Raw genomic sequence first — 22,919 nt, forward strand, 5'->3', positions numbered from 1 at the left:
AGGGTGCTGATAGCTGTAGTACTTGCTGCCCTTTCTGCAGAACGAAAAGCGGCTTGTGTTTCAACTGCTTTGACTAAAGCTGCTTGCAGGGTCGTTGGGCGTCCAAGCCGGACAATTTGTTGAATATGGACATCACCAATGGCGTCCAAAAATGAAGCGGTAGCCAAGGCACTTATCGTGTGGGGGGAGAACTTGGAAAGCATTTTCGTTCAAGACGGCCGATGCTGACCGCCATTTCCGAGAAAGTCTCGCAAGAATGTTGTGCATTCCGCATAGTGAAGTTTCAGTTCCGCATAGTGAAGTTTCTCATGGTGAGAGTCGCCGAACCGAGCGTCCAGGGCAGCGATCAAGGTAGGGTAGTCGTGAAGGAGGTTCGCTGGGATAGTCTCCAAGATTTCGACGGCCTTCCCCCGGAGGTAGCACACTAGTACTCTTGCTTTGATTAAGACGTTCCAAACGTTGGCTTCTGCGATCGTTTCAAACTGCATGTAATAGGCTTCCCAGGAAACCGTTCCGTCAAATGGTTGTGGTTTCAATAAAAATGCGCTGTGTGCCGCCCTACCTTGAGGAGCAGCATTGCCTCGGGAGAGTGGTGGTGCGGGCTCGGCGTGAGAAAGGCGCAAACTGACCTTTCTCACGCCAGTCGGATATATTATGTTTCACTCCTTTCAACTTTTTGCCATTTTTGGTATTGTAATGTAACTTTTTTCGGCCACTTTCAGAATAGAGATGAATACTTTTATCGTGATTATTTGTCATCACTTTTGTTGTAAAAATGGTCAAATTGTGTCCCTTTGACAATATTTGTCAAAGTTTGAACAGCTCTTCCGTAAGACCTATTTAAGATATCGTAACATATTTAGTATTTTCAAAAATCTGCGAGTATACTCTTTCTAATGATAACAAATGTAAAGTTGTGTGTAAAGGAGAAAGGACAGTGTGTTCTCATAAAGCAAGGACTATTTCAACTTTTATGCAAATTGGAGGTCGATTTTCGAAAAACACCCACCTTTTATTAGGCTGACTATTTTTCTCTGGTCAGCTATTGCAGAGCTTTATAAGGTACTATAAATGGAAATGTAATATATTGTTTGTATGGCAGCTATAAAAGCTTGAAGTCTGATTTTGTTTGACTGTTTTGTCAGTAAATCAACTTACTCGCAAAAATACAGTATTTCTTAATTGGCGCCTCTCATTTTTTCAATAGATACCCGTGAAGACACTTATTCTCTGATAAATAACTTTAACGCGATTATTTGTGTGAAATGTATTTTAGAAAAGGTTCCAATATGACGCTTTTGGACGATATTTTTCGAAGTTAACCAGCTTTTCCGTGTGACCTATATGAGGTGTCTTAACATATTTAGTATTTTCAGAAAGCTGAGAGTAGACTCCTTTTAATGATAGCAAATTTGACGTTGTGTGTAAAAAAGAAAGGGCAGTATTTCTTCGTAAAGCAAGGACTATTTCAAAAATTTTGTGAATTGGAGTTCGAGTTTTTAAGAAGCCTTCCTTTTATTTGGCTAATTGTTTTTCTCTAGCTACCTATTGCAGTACTTTATAAAGTAAACTTAACAGAAATTGTAATTTTTTGTTTGTATGGCGGCTATAAGAGCTTACGTTTTGTTTTTGTTCACTTGTTCTCCAGTAATAAGAGTCTCACAAAACTACAGTAACTCAAAATTAACCAATTTAAACTTTTTAGTAGCTACCTGTAAATTTCTTTAATAAAAAAAGATGCAATCGGCGAGTTATGCTAATAAAGCGTCTAGGTCATAATATCTTTCATGTTTTCTTTTTCTTTTTTTAATTGTCAAACCGCCTTTCTGCAACAATATTTGACGAAGTTCAGCAAGCTGTGTTGTGCGACCTAATAAATATATATTTATGATCTTTAAATCATCATGAATCTCCAATTAAGCTCTTTTATTTGAGTATAATTTGAATGCTTTTGCATTAAACACATAACGTGAAACATTTTCCTAAAAAACGAATGTTTAGAAAAACCTGCAAGTTTAAAGTCGAATTAAAAAAAGCTTACTTTTTAATTTTTTAATTTTTATTCACAGCTAAGTAATACAGTAGTCTGTCAGGAGCTACCAACAGGAATTGTAATATATTGTTTTTATGGCCGCTATTAGGAATTGAATCTCGTTCTATGAGAGTTTTGAACGGGACTTGGCATAGACGCTCAGCTGGGCAGAATTTCGATCTATGTAAGGTTTTCTATTTAATGTTAGTACTTACCTCAATATCTAAAGTAAAAGACAGTAAAGCAAGAATATTTATCCTAACAATGTTTATTTACTTGGCACTGGGGTGATTTCCAAGGTGTGTGAGCTTCGCCCTATGTATTGACGGAAAAGATACGTAACATCTAGACTTTCGGACAAACTTACGTCAAGAGGGAAAAGTCTAAGTAACCCGGCATGAATCATTGAAAATAGAAATGAAACCTAAACACATGACTAACACATTTGAAGCCTTACACGCTACGAAATGCTCACGAAAGAGTCCGTATGCGCACAAAATAAACCGTACTTCCTAAGTGTCACACACTAAATCGTGCATATGTATATGCACTAAATATCTGTTTGACATAAGAAAATACGACAATTACATATCAAGTTCTGTATTTCAAACTCAGAGCCGAAAGCAGAAGGCCCCAGAGGAATTCTCTAACGAACTGTATTCCCCCAAATTGGGAGGAAGTGGGCGCTGGTGCCCACACTTGTGGATACAGATTTCTAAGTAACTTTTTTTTAAAGTTTCCTACTTGAAGTTTTATTAATGTTTATGGTTGGATATTGACGTTGCTGCTAACGATAAATAGAAAACTTTTCATAGGCCGAAATTCTGCTCAGCAGAGCGCCTGTGCGAAGTCCCGTTCAAAACGCTCATAGCAAGAGATTCGATTCTGAATAGCGGCCATACAAAAAAATATATTACAATTTCTGTTGGTATTTCCTGATAGTTACTTAACTGTGAACAAAAAATAAAAGAAAAAAATGTGGGTTTCGTTTTTTGGAAAATCGACTTCAAACTTGATAATCTTTCGAGATACTCGTGTTTTCAGGCACATGTTGCGCATTATATATTCAGTGCAAAATATTCGAAGTATACTCAAATGAAATAACTAAATTGGAGCATTACGGTGGTGTAAAAATCATAAAAATATGTTGATTAGGTCACACAGCACAGCTTGTTGAACTTCGTCAAGAGAGGCGGTTTGACAATTAAAGCAAAAAGCAATAAGGGTCTTATTACCTAGATACTTAATTAGCAAAAAAAGCATATATCTAGAATGTTCCCAAGAGTTTTATACGTAGCGTAAAAAGTACAGAAAAGGGATAGAGTGAAATGTGTCACCCCCGATAAGCTGGAAAAACGTCAGTTTCCACCTTGGCCGCTTTAACGGTTAAAATTTCGACCCAAAATTCGTGCCTGAGTTGAGATGAAATCACCCTTATATATATATATATATATTGTTTTTTTTTCAGGATATGCATACTTTGGACTTAATACTTGATAATGAAGTCATTTCGAAGGATATGCATACTTTCGACTTTATGCTTGATAATGGAGACATTTTGAAGGATATGCGTACCTTGGACTTAATGCTTGATAATGGAGACGTTTTGAAGGATATATATACTTTGGAATTAAAGCTTGATAATAGAGACATTTTGGAGAATACGAATACTTTTGACTTAATGCTTGATAATGGAGACATTTCGGAGGATGTGCAACTTTGAACGTAATGCCTGAAAATGAATACATTTCGGAGAATATGCATATTTTGAACTTATGCTTGATAATAAAGACATTTTGTGGGATATGCATGAAAAGATGAAGCCGGTTTATCCAAAGGCTGGCCGCTTTTATACATTACCTAAAATTCAAAAACAAGAAAACCCAGGACGACCAATTGTGTCCGGAATAGACACAAGGACAGAGATAATTTGTAGCTTTGTAAATTTCCTTGTAACCTTCCTCCTACGATGCCATCATATGTAAACGACAAAAGTCACTTTCTCCGAACAATAACAGAGCTTGTAATTTCCACCGACGCAATCTTGGTCACCATGGGTCTTTAGATATAAACATCGCTTACCGGGATGACATTGAAGCACTGATCAAGGTGTATAGCAATGACCCTCACACACTTCGTGTGAACAACGACGTCCTCGCAGCACTTATGAGGTTTACTTTAGAACATAACAACTTTGAATATGAAGGAACGCACTTTCTACAGGCCCGGGGTACTTCAATGGGCACAAATATGACCCCTAATTGTGCAAACCTTTTTATGGCCGATTTAGAGTATCGTTTCTTGTCTAGCTACTCTCGGCAGCCTCTGTTTTATAAGCGCTACATTGATGATATCTTTATGGTATGGGCACACGAAGAGTCAGAACTCCTAGAGTTCATTTAGGACTTCAACGATCTCCACCCCAGTATTAAAATTTCGTACAGTTGTTCTATAACGAGCATTGATTTTCTTGACGTGACACTAGAGATCAACGGGAGTGCTCTTTCAGCAAAACATTTCAGGAAGCCGACGGGGCGTCAGCAGCACATGCACTTCAAGAGCTCCCACCCTAAACATTGCAAAACAAATATTCCTTTTTCTCAAGCGCATAGATTTCGTAGAATATGCTCTAATTTAGATGAATTCGAACTCAACGCAACTAATTTGAAACTCGTGCTGTCTAAGCAGAATTCTTCACCAACAATTGTCGATGAAATATTGAAAGATCACGAGCCCTCAACCGAGAACAAAATATTAATCAACCCCAACCTAAAGTGTCACAAAACCAGCACGCAAACTTGATGGTTACATATTCAGCCCTCCTTCCAGATCTAAATAATATTCTCAGGAAACATCATAATATTTTCCTGCAAAGCAAAGAACTGCGCACCCTTTTTCCGGTATCGCCACGCGTGGTCTATCGACAAACTAGAAACATTAAGGACATATTGGTAGACTAAAAAAACAGGACTTTGGGCATTTCTGGTTGTAGACCTTGCCAGACGCCCAGGTGTGAGATTTGTAAATATGCAAAAAACGCCAAACTTGTCACGAGCGCGAACTCCAACTTTTCTTTCAAAATCACTGGAAACCTCGATTGTGGTACGCTTAACGTTATCTATATTTTACGCGGTAAAGTATGTAGCATGGATTATATAGGACAAACCAGTACTTCATTTTGGTTTCAGTTTACTAACCCCAAGTCTCATGTCTCAATTAAAGGATTGAAATAAGATGAATGAATGATTGAAGTAAAACAAATGAAAAATTACTTTAGAAACAAATTCGAATCCATTCGAAATAATGCGTCTTGTGTCATATCACACGACTACTTACAGACTTCAAGCGTATTTCAATCAAATCAAATCTAGAGCTTCGTCCGTACACTGAAAAAACTAAACTTCCTCGTCTTGTCATGTTTAACAAAATCTAACATCTCTCTTCTTTTTGTCACAATTACTGTCGACCGGCATCTCACATTAATTTTATTTGTGACCACACCTTGAATGTAAATTCTCTATTTGCAAGATGTAATACATTTTAAAACTCTCCGCTTTCCCTACCCGACTAGAATTATCTTCATGAAATATATGCCCCGATCGCTGCTGTCGCTACGCTGATTCTCAAGCGTTAACTTTTCGCGCAGGGCTTCCAGCTCAGTGACCGACGCGAATGTGAGAATTCCAACCTCGCAGCGTTTTATTCGCTTGGGCTGTCCGCATACTGTTGTCTTCGACGAGCCAATCTCTCCCTCGGGTGTCAGCGTTTTCGCGCAAACGGCGTCGTTGCTCAGCTTCGGTTTTACGTTGACGCGCGCGTTGTGCATACTCAGGAAACGGAACCGCATGCCTACGCCCCAGTCGATTCAGCTAATCTAGTAACAAACGTTACTAGATTAGCTGAATTGTAAAACTACCTATAAACGCTGGTTGCACGAGCAGTAAAATGTAGCACTTCCTCCTCTCCACCCACAGCCCGCATCCCGTCGTTCGTCGCGTCACCGTTTTGGGGAGACGACTGCTATGGTAACTGCGGCGTATTCTGCGGACTACGTATGTTTCGAAGGGGTCCATATTAGATGAACGAATGACGTTTTAGCGAACAGCGACATTTGAGCGAATCGACGTTTTAGCAAATAACGGGGGCGCGCATTAAGCCATCCGCCGCGCTGCGCTTTACGACGCTTCGCGGCGACAGTCTGCGGCGGCTCATTACAAAAATGTGAACCCATTTGGCCCACCCGAAAACGCCGCTTCGCGGGGTCCAACTATTCGCTAAAATGTCATTCGGTGAAACGTGGGCGTTCGCTAAAACGTCATTCGATCAAGTGAGCGCCTCCCGTTTCGAAGCACAGCGTCTAGATGGCGTTCAACGGTACTCTATAGAGCGCAGAGTTCTGAATCAAAACTCTAAATGGCGCTTCACACGACGGAAGCCTAAAGTCCCAAGTTAAGAGCTCCCTACAAGTGGCGACATTCTTTGAAGCGCCGACTGCTGACGGTGCGGGTTTTAGGAAGCGAATGGCGGCGGACCGCAGAAGTTTGAATTGAATGCCGCCATTTTGTTCCAGCGGAATGTCCGTTGTCATGTGTATTAATTGTTACTTGTAAAAGGAGTATCAAGGGACTTTATGGAAGGCGACTGAAGAGACTGAAAGGGGAGGGGGGGAGGGTACCCCTTTCCGTTGGGGTTCCACAACTAAGGTAAGGCGGGGGAGGGGGGTATTCCTCTCCGCGGGAGTTCCACAACTGAGGTAACCTATAATGTTCGCATCAACAGCGGCGCATCATCGGAAGCGTGCGACGAGACTCTTTTCCTCCTACGTGAGAGGGAAAGTGGACGTAACGAGCGACCGAACGGAGCGACAGAGCACGGCAGGAACCGCTCCCTGCCCTAACGAAACCACTCCAGTCCAGACAAAACCAAATACGGCTGCATGCACCAGGGCAATAAGTGCTCACTCATTTAATAACTGTACTCGAAACTGATCCGGCTAAACTCAGTGTTCTTTGCAAGGCACGAGTCGAGTGTTTTTCTTTAGTCAAAATATATTTTTTCAAGAACCTTCACATTTTTATCTGTGCTTTTATATGAGTTCTATAATGGATGTATCCTTTTCATCGTTAAACTTGCTCTCAATCGTCAATCGCCACTGTTAATTTTTTCCCTCGTGTACTGCACTCGTTTGAAGTCCCTTTGAATAATATTAAACTGAACTGTACTGAGCCAATGGTACGAGCCGAAGGGACTTTCAAGCAGTGCCAAAAGCGAAACGGTATGGCGTTCGCCGTCTTTCTGTGCGTACTCGATCACCTGCCAGCTCATCCACTCAAACGCAAAGTACGCCATGAGTTTTCTCCTTTAGTTTTGTGTGTACGCGGTTGCTTGTATTTAGAGTCTTCGCAGCATTCGAACTTATTGTGAAACGATGTATGTATAGTGTGTGCATCGATTGGCACTCACAACGCGCGGTCTGTTCGCATCGGAAAAAAAATTGACAAGAACCGCCCACTGTGACTGGATACATTTCCCATCTTTTCGGCGTTTTTGCATTCTTGGGTAAGTTGCATTAAAAACTGAGGCTGTTTCTGCGCTGTTTCGCTGCAGACTACGCTTCTTTAGTGAACTATATTCCGATGATTAAATTGACACGAATCTAGTTCCCTCACTTTGCCCTTGGTCAGAGCGAGTCCAGCTTGCTTCTCTGTTCCTATCCAAACGCTCCGCGAGGCATTGTGAAGACCACCAGAACACTTCCGGCAAGCCTTTGTCCTCTATCATAAGACGAATGAATGGGTGAATGTTATTGACTGTACCCTTTGTATCGGGCGGTATCTTGCACCTCTAGCCTCAAAACAAATACGTCACATACCGTTAAATTGTGCTACCCCATCAAATTTTGTGTATTAACATGCTACTCTAGACTTTTTCCATCAATTGTATAACTTACTTTTTGCGATTATAATCATTTGTTCCACCGTTCATTCATCCTCATCACCAAAACCCAGGGCTCTAGCCAAAACCGCTACCCCTTTGGGGAGAACAGAAAAAAAAAACGTTCAGTTAAAAAAAAAAACTTGTTTTAGCGTTTGGTTATAACAATGACATACGGCATATTTGTATCTATTGATTAAAGTTTATCTCTATCTGTCCTTGTTCTCAATGCCCCCGTCCTCGCCTTAAAAAGTAAAAGAGGTACACCGCATATTTGAAAACACCCGTTTTTTTCTTTCGTCCTAATTATGTGACCTGTACATAGGGCAGATTTTTTTTTTTTTTTTGCATTCTTCGCTCCCATTATTTTCGACCATATTTTTTTTTACTATTATTTCGACTAAACTTATTTGCTCAGCCCCATCACCAGTGTGTAGGTGTTTCAATATCAACTTTCTGGTTTGGTCCGCCCATTTTCTGCTCCCAAAGGACGACCAGCTCATTTACCCTTATACCCCCTCATTTGTTATACTCATATACGTCCCCAGGGCCGATGTATCCACACTGTTTTTGTCGAATTCTTAGTCCTGTTTGAACCTCTGACCTCATGTTTAGTACCCAATCGCCAACAAAGAGCCCAGGCGCCAGTGCTCTTTTCCCTATACACCTACATATCCATTATATTCTACAGTGCCTTGAGTTTCGTTATAGCTTAATTTATTTTTCCTTTCCTAATTATGTATATATATTTATATTCCTCTAGATGTTTATTTCGCAAATTGTACTGTACCTCGAGATATTTGCGTTTTTCTACATGGTTTGTCTATTACAATACGTTGTGTTTTCAGGGTCTTCCGTTTTTCGTCGGTATACACCATTAGTCCAGACTTGTTACTATCAAAACTCAGGCCAACGATGTCCCCTTCCTTTTTTTTATATCTCAGTTAGCTCCCGAAATATATTTGGGGAATTTTCTATGAATATCATGCACTCTGACCCCTTTCGGACGTGTGTCCTCTGTTGTATAATCCTACACAAGTGCGCAGACAAGCGCGAGCTCCTTGCGATAAATTGCGCCTTGTCCGCACGAAGCCTCGTGAATCAGGAGGACGAGTCGAAGCTACCCGCTGGCGAAGCTTGCACGTCTGGCGGTGTGGGATGGCGAACAAAACATGCTGCCGCATATAACAACTACCCCTTTTTTAGTTGGCCTCCTCGTGGGCACAGTGGTCAAGCCTTGGTCTTGCAATTTTCGTATTCTGGGTTCGACCTCCCCTGGGATACTTAAAGGGTCTCGTTTTGTTTCCCTAATTTGTCCGCCCACCAAGCTACCGCGCATGCGCATACGTTCCGTACAGACTTGTGCGCGCTACTAAAAAAAAAAAAGTCATCGAGTACAATTACAATTATTCTTGGCTATAACGTATTCAATATGTTACTGCTCGCGAAGAAAAGTAATTGGCCATTACTTGAAAAATGTTGTGCCGCTACTTGACCGATTACTTCAGTTCTGCAGAATGGCTGTGTGACGATTTGTTGTGGTCGTCAAGAGAAATAGGCTCCAAGCTCAGTATAGACACGTCCACCTCCGAGATTCCATGCAGAACTTCCCACTCTTCTTTATACTTCTTCTCGTCGACATCACACGCGCGGCACCGGAGCTCGCATGAGCAGCACGAGTCGTCTTTCGCGGCTCGTCACATGCCGGGGTATTAGAAACTGTCGACCCGACACTGCGCTTTCATGAGACAAAGACAAAGCAACATTAAACAAATACCGCGCTCTGAGATATGCACGTGAGTGAATAAATATTTACATACAAGATGCTAAATGAGAAGGCACCCTATAAACAAGTGCACCCACTATAAATTACAAAAGTTCAGTCATCGGGTAGAGGCTGTGCGAATTCAGCGATCTGTGTAAGATACGGTTTCAGTTTCTCCACGTGCACTACATCGCGGCCCTTATCGTCCATGAGTTCAATCTCGTAGTTCACAGGAGAGAGCCGGCTCGCAATTCGGTGGGGCCAGAAAATCGTCGTGCTGCCTTGACTCCCACAGGTGGTGTCCTTAACAGCACTGCTGGCCCTTCTCGAAGGTGATGTCCTTGAGTCCCCTGTCGAATTAGCTCTTTTGTTTTTGTTGAGCGTTCATGACGGAGTCCTGTAAAGGACTCCGTCATGAACGACGAACTTGTGCTGTGCTCGCCTCTGCTGTTTACGTGTGCCAGCACTTCCGTCCAGAAGTTTGAAAACGTCCTGGCAATACAAATCCTCATGTTGGTCACGCTGCAGGAAGACCGGAGATGTGACACAGAGAACTTTGTCATCTAACTCCCGTGTTTACTGCGGAGTACGGGAGAGGCAACCTGCCGCTCTGTGTAGAGCTCGTGACTTGTAGATGACCTCGAAATCAAACTCCTGCAGGATGAGCGACCATCGCAGTAAGCGTTTGTTCCCCTCCTTGTACCGCATCAACCAGCAAAGAGCATGGTGGTCGGTAACAACTTCAAACTTACAACCCATGAGGTAAGGGCGAAGCTCATCCAGACCCCACCTGACGGCAAGAGCTTCCATCTCTGTCGATGTGTAGTTGGACTCGGAACCTTTGAAGGAGCGACTCAAGTATACTACAGGTCTCAAGTTTCCGTCTTCGTCCTTTTGCAATAGCAGTGCTCCCAGCCCAAGCTTGGAAGCGTCGGTGTGAACTTTCACGCCAAAGCGTACGTTTTCAAAAAAAAGCTTAAGAAGAGGTAGTTCACACAGAGCATGCTTGAGTACCCCAAACGCTGCATCTTGTTCTTCATTCCAGAGAAAGTTTGTTTGTTTCTTGAGAAGTTCGCGCAAAGGAGCAGCAAGAACACTGTAATTCGGGATAAACTTCCGGGAGTAAGATGTCAGGCCCATGAAGGATTGGAGTTCCTGAATGTTGCGGGGATCCGAGAACTTATGGACAGCTGCCAATTTCGAAGGATCTGGAGAAACTCCATGCTTCGTGACAATGTGTCCGAGGTAAATGACTGACGTAGAAACGAAAAAATACTTTTGCGGCTTGAACTACAGGTTCGCTTTGAGAAACCTCGAAAAAAATGATTTGCAGGTGCGTAACATGCTCGTCAAATGTCTTGCTGTAGAAAACACAATCGTCCATGTTGGCAAGTGTGTGATCGTACTTGGCATTCTCGATGATAGTGTCTACCGCACGCTGACAGATAAACGGTAAATGGCATCCTCAAGAACTCATACAGGCCCCACGAAGTAACAAAGGCCGTTTTCTCGACATCCTCTGGCCGCATGGCAATTTGGTAAAACCCAGAAACCAGTTCCATGACAGAGAAAAACTTGCTCCCCGTCAGAGTCTGCAAGGCGTCCTCAATTCGCGGAAAGTGGTAGACAGTGTCTTGAGTGAGCGCGTTGATCCTTCTGTAGTCGACGCACATTCGTAGTTGATCCGTCCTTTTTTGTGACTAAGACCAAGGGGGACGCCCACAAACTGCGCGATGGTTGCACAATCTTGGCATTCATGAGATCCTTGATCATCGCCTTGACCAGATCACGCTGCGCCGGCGACAGTCGACGTGGTCTCTGGGAGATAGGTCTCGCATTACCTGTCGGAATGGAGTGCTGCTCAAGCCGAGAGTTTCCAGCGTCAATGCTAGTTCGCGCGAAGCAAGCCATGTTTTTCGCCAGAAGCTCTCGAAATTTTTAAGCTCTTCAGCTGCCAGCGTTGAACCAATGTTGAACGTGACACCCTCAACCGATAGCGGCTGATGTTAAGGGCCGACGATTTCCAAAGCATTCGGTTGATCCGGGTCCTCCGGCGAAGGCAGGCTTGAGCAACTTAAGATGGACGCTGATTCGTCATCGCTAAGCTCGACGTTTTCGACACTTGTGACACCCCTAGCGACTCCAACAGTAGCATCACAGAGTAGAGCCACTGGTCGAGATGACAAGTTGGCCAGTAGTACGTAGAATGTGCTCTCGGTCTTATCCATAACCATGGGTTCAACTAGAAGGCAGTGGCGGTCGTAGGGTAATTTTGCGCCATTCACCTCTATCTTTGTTGATTTTCCTCGGACAGTATTTTTCAGGCGTGCTTGAACAAGCTTTCGTGACCGCGGAGGTATCAGCTGCTCCGTGAACAAGATGACCTTATGACATGTCGTAGGCGGAGAAATGGAGAATGTATTTGCACCCCAATCGATCATGGCCTTGCACGCTGTCAGGAAATCATCACCAAGGCCCAAATTTTCTTCCTCCAGATGTGGGACCACAATGAATGCGTGGGTCAGCGTGTGTCCGTCAGCTGTCACTGTGGCAGTCACTTCACCGAGGTTCGTGAGGGACTATGAAGCCGGATGGAAGAAGGTTGAATCAGAAGGTGCAACTGGTCGGCAATGGAAACGTTGATGAGACTTCTCATTGCCCCCGAATCCAAGAAAGCTGTCAGAGGCTGTCCGTTCAGCTGAACCTGAATTTTTTTGGTGCTCACTGCTGCGCCACATGTGATGCGCCGAACTACTCATGACCTCTCGCAGGCGTCAGAGGCATCATATTGTCGTCTCCGTGCGTCGGTGCTGCAGTGGACTCAAAGCGCTGTTGCCACTCCAAAAATTCTGGTGTGAGCTCCTGCCGACACCGGGTAACCGAAGTGGCCGCTCTTCTTACAATTGAGGCACAGCGGACGAACTTCCGGGTGACGAAACGAAGAACGCCGAAAATTCTGCGAAGCTTTTGACGGGCGTTGAGGCGACACGTGCTGCTTCTCTTGCTTCTCGCGTGGAGAAAGAGGCTGCTGACAATGGCCGTCGTCCGCATTCTGGTGCTGCTTCGAGAGCGCGAAGGAGGTCGCTTTCCTGATTACCTTCGCAGCCTGAGCTGGCTCTGCAGCTACCGTCAATGCCGGTGTCTTTGGCCTTCAGCCAATAGTCTTCAGCCAATGGGCTGAAGACTACCTGGTCGAAGCGGAGGAATGAGTCCAGCAACTCATCCTACGAAGCAAAGAGTTTATAGAAGTAGTGCCTTCGTGGTTTGTCAGACAGTGTTTCCAGGATAACCACGCATTTCTCCGCCTCCATCGCTGGGTAGTTGCACTCGTCAATGAGCTCCAGCTGAGTTTCACATGACTTTTATTTACGGCAAGCATATTGGTTGAGAAAATAGGAGTTAATATTCGAAAGATAATTGATGACATAGCTGTAGATCAATTGTTCTAAAAGTTTGCAGGGTAGACTTCTTACGAAAATGGGACGGTAATTTTTAACGGATGCAACGTCACCAGATTTTATGAAAAGTATAACATTTGCGTGTTTCCACTCTTTAGGTAGTTTCCCTTTGTCCAAACTTCATTGAACAAGCATTTGCAGAAGCAAACTCGAGTGTGGCCAAGTGAGCTTTAATCCATCACTTCCAAGACTAGATGAGTTCGAAAGGATTATTATAAGCTGGGTAATTCCGTCAGAGTCAACGATTATCCGATCGAGAAGAAAATAATTATATTCTCGATCGAAAACCTTTCAATCAATTCTTTGGTTAGCTTTACACTGATGAGTCATTTATCTTGCCTGTCTCTGATGATAACTATATATTTATCATCACAGACAGGCAAGATAAATCACTCATCAGTGTAAACCTAGCAAAAAGAATTGATTGAAAGGGCCGCACTCCCAAAATCAAATAGCTTGGTCCCATGAATATTGCCGCGAGCGGCAATATTCTTGCCTGGGGCGTTATGCAATATTCTTACCTGGGGCGCTATCCTTTTTCTGGGGGAAAATGAACTTCCACATGTTTTAGGGTTAGATCGCCGTAGGTTTCTAAGATTATCACCGAGGGATCGTTGTTTAGCATCTTCAACTGCCTGCTGAGAGATTTTGGAATGGTATAAATATTTTCCCATAAAGTAGAACTGTTTAGATTTTTGCCGGCCCGTCCTCTTCGAGAACGTCTCGCAGTAGAGAAATTCTTCGGCCATTCTATAGGTCAGTGGGGTGAGCGACACATTTTCCCCGATTCTAGAAGCAAACATTACGTTACCATTTTTCTGAATGAAGCGCCGCCACCGTATCATGCAAGCAAAATCAGATTTAAGGGTGGGGAAGAGGGGGGTGCGGGGAGGGGGGACCTTTCCTTCCCTTGAAGCTCTAAGGGCGACGTTTAATGAGAACAAAACATACATACTTATCTTCTTCGGAGAAGAAATGTTCAATTTTTGGTGATATAGAAAATATTAGGTCAGCGAAATAGAACGCTTCACCGCGCCACTAGTGACGGCACATCGTTCCGTGAAGCCGCATGTTTCTGCAGCCCCCACTCCCGGCTTTACCAATAAATTCGCTCCAACATGAAACGCTCACTTTTTTTCTTCTTTTTGGCAGCTATGGGAAACTTATTTTGCTCGGGGCTATTTCATCTTTCCCCTGAGCTCTGGAGTATTGCTCTGCACCCCATTTTGAGCAAGCTTAACCCCTCCTGTATCCGTACTAGAAGAATAATTACCATCTTGATACGTTTTATAGATTAATAAAACATCTTTAGCAATAACTTAGAAAAATAGGCAATTGAAGTGTACGAAATGCAACAAAACAACTTCACATTTCTATATAAAATCGCAATGTATAGCATAACTCGCACAGAGTTGTAAGACCGATAATGACATTAAAGTGGCAATTTGGGCCAGTTGATTCATGATGACGTAGATAGGCGCCAAAAACCACAGAGACAAGAGAATAGACAGACAAGGATGCAAAGAACACATTGACAAGAGCGTAGAATGAATTGAAAGTGGACTGATATGGGTGCCCAAAAATGACATTCCGACTGTGCGTAAGAAGTTCCACCCCACGTAAAACGGCCCTCTCAATATGCACGCTGAGTAGTAGGTTAGTAATAAAGTTTTGCAACCCTATAATTTCTCGCGATTTAAATTGCAATCTTCGTATATGTGGTATCAAATTAAGCCTATTTCCAAGATCATATTTTCAGGATCTGCACTAAATATTCTCAATATCAGCGGAAAGTGTCACTTTGGGAGTTGTACAGGGAGTTGAAGCTTGCCATGCTCGCGCTTGGACACCTTGGAACACCCACAAAATGGTGTAGTATGTTTATACAGCCTGAAGTTAGTCCACCTCAACGGGCGACTCGTCTCTCAGCTGTAGATGAGCAATTTAGCTAGTGCAGTAGAACCGCTAGCTTAGGGCAAAGTCGCTCAAATGCTTCAATCTTGCTGGATGCTGCTGGAAAAGTCTGCTGCTCTTCACGTTGCTTTCAAAAATGTGGCGAGCAAAAGAAGTTGTGAGAGAGTCCAAGAATGGCACATATATTACCACGTACAGTAATAGTTGTCCGGCGATTAAATCGCTTCTTTTTCGGTGATCCTGACGGGAGGCCTGCCACATTGGCAAAATCGACGCGCCAAGGACGATGGCTACTTTATTTGCTGTTTTCATGATTTCCTAAAATGTACCTTTATTGTTGGTCCGATAGCCGCGAAAAATACTCTGGAGCTCAACGATCTGGTCGTGTACGGTATGGATATTTGTAAATACCCTTCGTAGAACGTACATAACAGGCTCCAATTGCTGTGCCACGAACTTAGCGTCCACATGTTAGCACAAGATGAAAGATGATCTCGTTGTTGCGCAGTAAAGAATGTGAGCGCACAGCCGCGTTGCGGCGTTCGAGCTTGATTCCATTTGTGCCAACTCCTCGGGCACGTCTTAATGCTCAGATAATTTCTGAATTGACTCGTATTTTGCAGACAATCTATTTTTGCATCAACTTAGAAATGTTGGCACCAATTTCCTTCGAAGCACGCTTTCACGTCAGAAGTTATTGGTTTGTTTAATTACCCCTCTTGTGCTTTAAATACCGGAAACCTTGTTCAAATTGTTGATCACAATATTCAGTTCGTGGCTTGAGCAGCTGCAGAGTTGTGTTTTTGGAAGCTTTTGCTGCATTATCATGGTTGCTCCAGCTTCATTTACACCAGCTGTAGAGTGTCCATCGTATTCCTACCCAAAGGATTCAAACCAGTCAGCTAAGCATCCGCCAAGATTTTCAAAATTGTAGCGGCTATGCATGCGGAGTTCAGTTGCTCCAGCCTTACAAATCCCATACACTGCTCGCGAACGCAATTCCTTGTTCCTGCCTTGTCATTAAAGAGAATGTCTATCGGCAGCTGTTTTGTTCATCCACTATGCACCGGAGAAAGCAAACGTTATGTAAACTATGAACATTATTTGTTCTTTCAGGATGTCGCTACAGATTATGATGATCTTGTTCTGCCTCCGAAAGGAAATGTTCTTAACATTGCTAGCAGAAAAAGCTAAGTGTTTCTGAAGACGAGGCTCTCCTGTTTCCACTGATATATAAAGATCTTTAAAGACTCTACTGACAGACTACTTCCCGTAGGCAGATAATTCGTGCGTCGCGCAAAACATTATGGGGAAAATATAAAAAATAGATTCTCGAGGTTCCTTCCACCCTGATCATGGAACACTCGTTTCAGCTCCTCTACTAAGGCTAGCTGCTTTCTCTTCATAACATCCATAACGACTTCTGTTTATCTCCTGGCGCCATCAAAATTTTACGCGATCCCTGCACGCCCCGTGCATCTTTTTGTAGTTCATGAAAGCACGCACGATAAAGCTCCGATTAGTGCCTCGGTGATCATTTGGAGGAAAATGGACGCAGTAACGGCAGAGGGTGCCTTTCGTTGTCTTTGAGTACGCAAGTCAAGGGGAATAATCTGCCAAGCACCGATAGCGGAATATCTTCTTATCAGATGTCACAGCTTTCTCAAAGTTCTATGTAACATCCCTCGTTTATCCGTTAGTAAGGAAGCGCAACTTGAAACAGTCTGCAATGTTAGCGTGTTTAGCCTTGTCTACAAACTTCCCCGTGTCATAATGAATAACAGGTGAATTGCTCTCTTGCTAGTGTCACCTTGATTTAACTTTAAACCCAAGCAAAGAGAAGGGGAATCATTATAGCTTACTGCGTTGCGGGAACTCACTGTTTGTGCAGTCGCTTTTGTGGATTCGACGATGTCAGCTGCTATTTCCTGATACAAATTGATTCACTTTGGTCAGATGTGGCAATTTCATGACATGTCACACAAGGATATTCAGCAGGACTGGTTGATAACACTTGGTCACACCTCCGCTAAAGCTTGAAAAAGCGTCAAATCCCCATTGTTTGCGATCGCGCTAGGCAACGCTCGCTCTATTTAGTTTCAACATAAAAGGACGGTGCAACTATTTTTTCAAATTTTACCATCTTACTGCAGGAATTAATTTGTGTCAACTATAGAACGGAGAACAAAAAATTATAATTTCCTGCGCGTATTCGTTCTTATTTAAAAAATTGGAACAAATTGAAGTTCAATCTGCCCCTCGACCCTCACGCAGTCTTTTGAGTGAGTGGTGACTCTGGGGACCGCCTGGTTTCCCGTCGGGTTCTCTCTTCAAACACCCCAGTCGCTCCCTCCGAAATCGCCCACTTGTTAAGGATTAGCAGCTGAAGGTCGTGGCAAACGATGGACACGAAAGTCGGTTCGCCACGGGGCTGACGGCGAGTGTAGCAGCGGAGGGGAACGGGCTTTGTTGACTTCGCGTGTCCCCCACAGATATGTCACCGTAGTTTTAGTAACCGCCGCACGCGGCTGCAGATCTGAAAATAATTGTTGCTGTTTTCCTTTGCGATTACGCCACAAAATATCACTTGTCTGGGTCAAGGCGGCGCGGTTTTTGTTACTTGTGCCTAGATAACCAATGTAAAAAATACAGGCTGGAAATTCTTTCAACATTCAAATAGTTGCACTATCTCACTAAGTCGAGACGCAGCTGACGCTATACGAGTTTATTGGACCAACCAGGCAGCGTCGAAAGCCTACCACCATAGTGTTCGCCATGTTTCTGCGCTTGTTTTCTGCTCGCTGTACCAATCATAGGCAATAAAAGGCCTATTGACTTGCACTTTTGATCCTGTTTGTTTTGTCTCGTTGTCTCGTTACGCCGGCTTCGTTAGTATTTAAATTAAAATAAAGTAAAGGAAGTGTCTCATTGTACATAACGAACTGACAACAGGGTTAGATCGATGGTAGTAGATCTTGCCCGGAATAATTTTTCTTTCTTATTTTTAACTTTTCTTCCGAACGTTGCCCCCTCTTATATTGTCGGTAACCTAAACGACTAATTTTTAAACTTTTTTATTGCAATTGTTGTTTTTTTCATTATGTTCTTCAAGACAGCAAATTCCATCACTACAGCGCCTTGTACAGCGCTGTTCCGGCGCATCGCACTCGTGACAGTGATAATGAGGCTTCGATGGAGTTTCATTATCTTACATTTGTTTAAAGAGTCTGACATTTGACCTTGTACAAAAAAAAACGAAACAAGGTCTATTATGTAATGTATTAAACTCTGTCAGCCATAAAAACAGCGTCTATATTTAATTAACCTTGCTAGTTAGAGAGACGTCGATGCATAAATTTTGGTTTGGGTTTATGCTTAAGTGGAAACGTCACGTACAATAAGAGTATTAATCGCCTCTCTTTGACTTTGTACGAAGTACGAGCTTTTGAAGGGGCGGATTATTTGGTCATGTTTGGGGTGGGGAGCGGGCAGTTGGCATTTCGTCGGAAGGGTGTGCAAAAGGAATGCCACCACGAGCGAATGGTATACTCTTTTTCCGCTAAATCTGGCGGGCAATTCATTACTAAAGCTTCACTTCGCGGAATAATAGTGCGTATAAAATCCGTGTAATAAAAAAAAACCTTTACCTTTCATCTTAGAATCGTCTTCTATCATAAATTGTTTCAATAGCCATCCATTGTTTGTTTTTTCCCACAACATCAGACATGAATCAGTCACGTGTGAAATTGGTTCGCAATCCTCAAGGGCTCTTCGTACGTGTATGGGGGACTCCTTGGCATATCGGCGACTCCAATTTGCTAGTGCATAAAAAAAAATATTCGCTAAACTTTTAAGGGCGGGGGCGGGAGGGAAGAGGAAAGGGGGAACCCCCCCCCCCTCCCTTTCCCGAGAGCCCATGATGCGGAGATATATGAAAATCCGTTCCCCACAACGTTTTAGAAAGGCCACGGGAATCAAATGCATGGTGTTTTTCTATCATCAAGGTTCGGTAAACTGAAAAACGTTCTGCGCTTTATTCAAGAAGACAAAACCATCACACCTGACAAAAATAGCAGTCACGCGCACCATTTTACAGTGTTCCAAAATTATTATTCAATTTGAACGCGTTTCAAGGTTTCCGTTCTCCATAGGAGCGCATCCCCTCATGCTATACGTGGTCGAAGCGTTCAATTAACGCATCCCCTTCCTCAATTTAAAGGATGTGCTGTTAGAATCACAATAAAAAATAAACTTTTATTTTTGGGTTCACCGAGTTCTTTATTAATATATACTGCTATAGAGAGTTTTATTTCACGAAAATCCAAACAGCTTGGCTCCGACAGGTTTTGCGTTATAGGGATGGCTGGCCACGGGCAGCCTCGGGGCCTTCGCTTTTGAATTTCCACAATCCATCCTCGTGGAAACCCGTCGAGAAAGCTGAGACTGCAGTCTCCGCGCTCTTGGCGAATTCAGTATCTCGTCGCGCCGGCAGCCCTCCCTTTTGGCGCAGCGCGAAAGCAAGATAGCGAGGACAGCGTAATGTCTATGCGTTCTCTCGAAAGCTCTCCCCACTGCTAAAGGAGGATTTGGTGCTGCAGGCAAGATGTCTTTTTCAAATGAGCGAAGTTGATTGTATCCTCATTGTAAAGTGTTTTGAGTTCACCACCATGGGAGTCCTCTATCATGCAAAGATTACGTTGTGGCTCACGTTAGCTGCTCGATTTGGCCAAGGCAGCATGACTGCTGTCGCGAAGAAGTGCTTTGATAGGAAACCAAAATTCAAAAACGCCTCCAAAATGGTATTTTTTTCTGCTTTGGAAGGCTGTTAAATGCTCCGCATGCCATATATTTTAGAATCCTAAAAAAAAAAAAGCCGGACATATTGGGTGCGCCTTTGTCCCTCTTGTCCCCCTTCTCCAGGGCTTATTTTCATCATTCTTGTCCAGCTCGCTTGCCTTTTTGCATTTAATTGCATTATAATTATAACATTAAATTGCAAGCTTCACCCTTGTTGGTGTTAGATTGGTGGCAGCTGATAAAACCCGTTTGCTCTACTGACGTCTAACCCCTGGTTAGCTCAGTTGCTAGAGCGCTCCACTTGTAATGGAGAGGTCCTGGGTTCGATACCCGGACCAGGCGGATTTTTTCGGTCGCTCACCAGTCACTTAGCTGTGTTTGAAGATTTGTGTTTGTCCTTTGTCCCTCTTGTCCCCCTTCTCCAGGGCTTATTTTCATCATTCTTGTCCAGCTCGCTTGCCCCTTTGCATTTAATTGCATTATAATTATAACATTAAATTGCAAGCTTCACCCTTGTTGGTGTTAGATTGGTGGCAGCTGATAAAACCCGTTTGCTCTACTGACATCTAACCCCTGGTTAGCTCAGTTGGTAGAGCGCTCCACTTGTAATGGAGAGGTCCCGGGTTCGATACCCGGACCAGGCGGATTTTTTCGGTCGCTCACCAGTCACTTAGCTGTGTTTGGAGATTTGTGTTTGTCCTTTGTCCCTCTTGTCCCCCTTCTCCAGGGCTTATTTTCATCATTCTTGTCCAGCTCGCTTGCCCCTTTGCATTTAATTGCATTATAATTATAACATTAAATTGCAAGCTTCACCCTTGTTGGTGTTAGATTGGTGGCAGCTGATAAAACCCGTTTGCTCTACTGACGTCTAACCCCTGGTTAGCTCAGTTGGTAGAGCGCTCCACTTGTAATGGAGAGGTCCCGGGTTCGATACCCGGACCAGGCGGATTTTTTCGGTCGCTCACCAGTCACTTAGCTGTGTTTGGAGATTTGTGTTTGTCCTTTGTCCCTCTTGTCCCCCTTCTCCAGGGCTTATTTTCATCATTCTTGTCCAGCTCGCTTGCCCCTTTGCATTTAATTGCATTATAATTATAACATTAAATTGCAAGCTTCACCCTTGTTGGTGTTAGATTGGTGGCAGCTGATAAAACCCGTTTGCTCTACTGACGTCTAACCCCTGGTTAGCTCAGTTGGTAGAGCGCTCCACTTGTAATGGAGAGGTCCCGGGTTCGATACCCGGACCAGGCGGATTTTTTCGGTCGCTCACCAGTCACTTAGCTGTGTTTGGAGATTTGTGTTTGTCCTTTGTCCCTCTTGTCCCCCTTCTCCAGGGCTTATTTTCATCATTCTTGTCCAGCTCGCTTGCCCCTTTGCATTTAATTGCATTATAATTATAACATTAAATTGCAAGCTTCACCCTTGTTGGTGTTAGATTGGTGGCAGCTGATAAAACCCGTTTGCTCTACTGACGTCTAACGCCCGGTTAGCTCAGTTGGTAGAGCGCTCCACTTGTAATGGAGAGGTCCCGGGTTCGATACCCGGACCAGGCGGATTTTTTCGGTCGCTCACCAGTCACTTAGCTGTGTTTGGAGATTTGTGTTTGTCCTTTGTCCCTGTTGTCCCCCTTCTCCAGGGCTTATTTTCATCAGAGTAATCATGTTCGCGTAGTCTCTCATGAAGACATCTGCCAGTTTGACTACGTAGGTCTTGCCACACGAGAGTGGAATGTTGTACACCACGCCTGAAGTGCACGGAACAGAAGGCTTGGCATGTTTTTTGAGTGCACCTGTGTCAATTGTGGCACGTTCGGCTAGCAAGTTGACTTTAGAGCAAATTTTGCTCATATTTTGCGGGGCTGAAAAAACCTCTCGGACCCCATAACGACTTACTACGTTTCTTAAGTTGTGTGAAGTCTTGTGGAGGTACGGGATTACCACAGGTCTTATTTTTGTACTTTGTACTTTGTACAAACGTCAGGAGTATGTATTGGCTCCTGTGTAGCCCCAGTCCTTAGTGAAATTTATCTGGGAGCTGTAGACTGTGCCATTGAAAGGGCGCTTGGAAGTAGAGGAGTTAACAAGGTGGCCCGCTATGTGGATGATTTCTTGGTTGTTCTTAAAGATAACACCAATGTGCACACACAGGTGAATAATATTTTGGCGACCTTTACTGAGTATGGGGGGCGGGGGGGGGGGGGGGGGCCTTAGGTTCACATATGAGGTCCTTCAAGATTATGTTCTCCAGTTTTTAGACCTTCCGCTTCAATTAGGTGACACGCATGTGTGCTGGTCGTACTCCCCACACTCCAAGAAAAGAATTTTGGATTTTAGTTCTGGCTCACTCTAAGGCTGTCAAGAGGGGCATTGCTCTGAAATGTTTGGGATCCGCGCTAATGAAATCATGTTTCCACACAATGGGAGCCAGCTTCACAATGCGGGTTGAAAGACTTAGAAAAGCCAGCTATCCGTTACCACTAATGGCTAATGTAGCGAGAAATCCGCCACTGCCTCGTCACACGTCACCACCGCAGTCCATACGCAGAGCGCCATGGTTTCATGGTTCCACTTCTGAGATGCTGGAACCTTGTCGCCGACATAGAGGTCGGTTAAAAAAAATAAATGGTTCAATGTGAGTCAAGCCAAGTGAGGCCAATTTAGGCCAATCTGACTGACAAAGAAACACTTAGCAACACGGATGGTGGCACGAGCCTTCTCGTTATTCTTGCCATTTTTCAGGACGGCAGTTAGACCAGGTCTGAGTAGGAACTAAAGCTAGTGGCAATACAAACAGAAACATACTAAGTAAAAACGCGGCATCAAGACACACTGTTTGCACTTATCAGGTGGCGGTGACACAAGTCACGCCACACGAAACACGCCATGACGAGGCGCTTTTGGCTCAGCTTGAATGGTTTCATTGGGTCGTAGCGTTAGAAACGCTCGGACGTCAGGTTAAAGAGTGCATTGGAATCATATCTGTTCTTTTATTTAAACAAAGTGCATTTTAATAAAGATACTCC

At 43.7% G+C, this 22,919-nt stretch overlaps 1 non-coding gene across 1 annotated transcript; it reads left to right on the forward strand.

Moving 5' to 3' along the window:
• Window positions 1-21,377: 21,377 nt before the first annotated feature.
• On the forward strand, window positions 21,378-21,450 carry Trnat-ugu. The gene has a single exon. It is a non-coding gene; the product is annotated as a tRNA-Thr (tRNA).
• The last annotated feature ends 1,469 nt before the right edge of the window (window positions 21,451-22,919 follow it).

The sequence above is a fragment of the Ixodes scapularis genome, unplaced genomic scaffold (assembly GCF_016920785.2).
Source record: "Ixodes scapularis isolate PalLabHiFi unplaced genomic scaffold, ASM1692078v2 PGA_scaffold5__190_contigs__length_132052651, whole genome shotgun sequence".
NCBI classification, from domain to species: Eukaryota; Metazoa; Arthropoda; class Arachnida; order Ixodida; family Ixodidae; genus Ixodes; species Ixodes scapularis.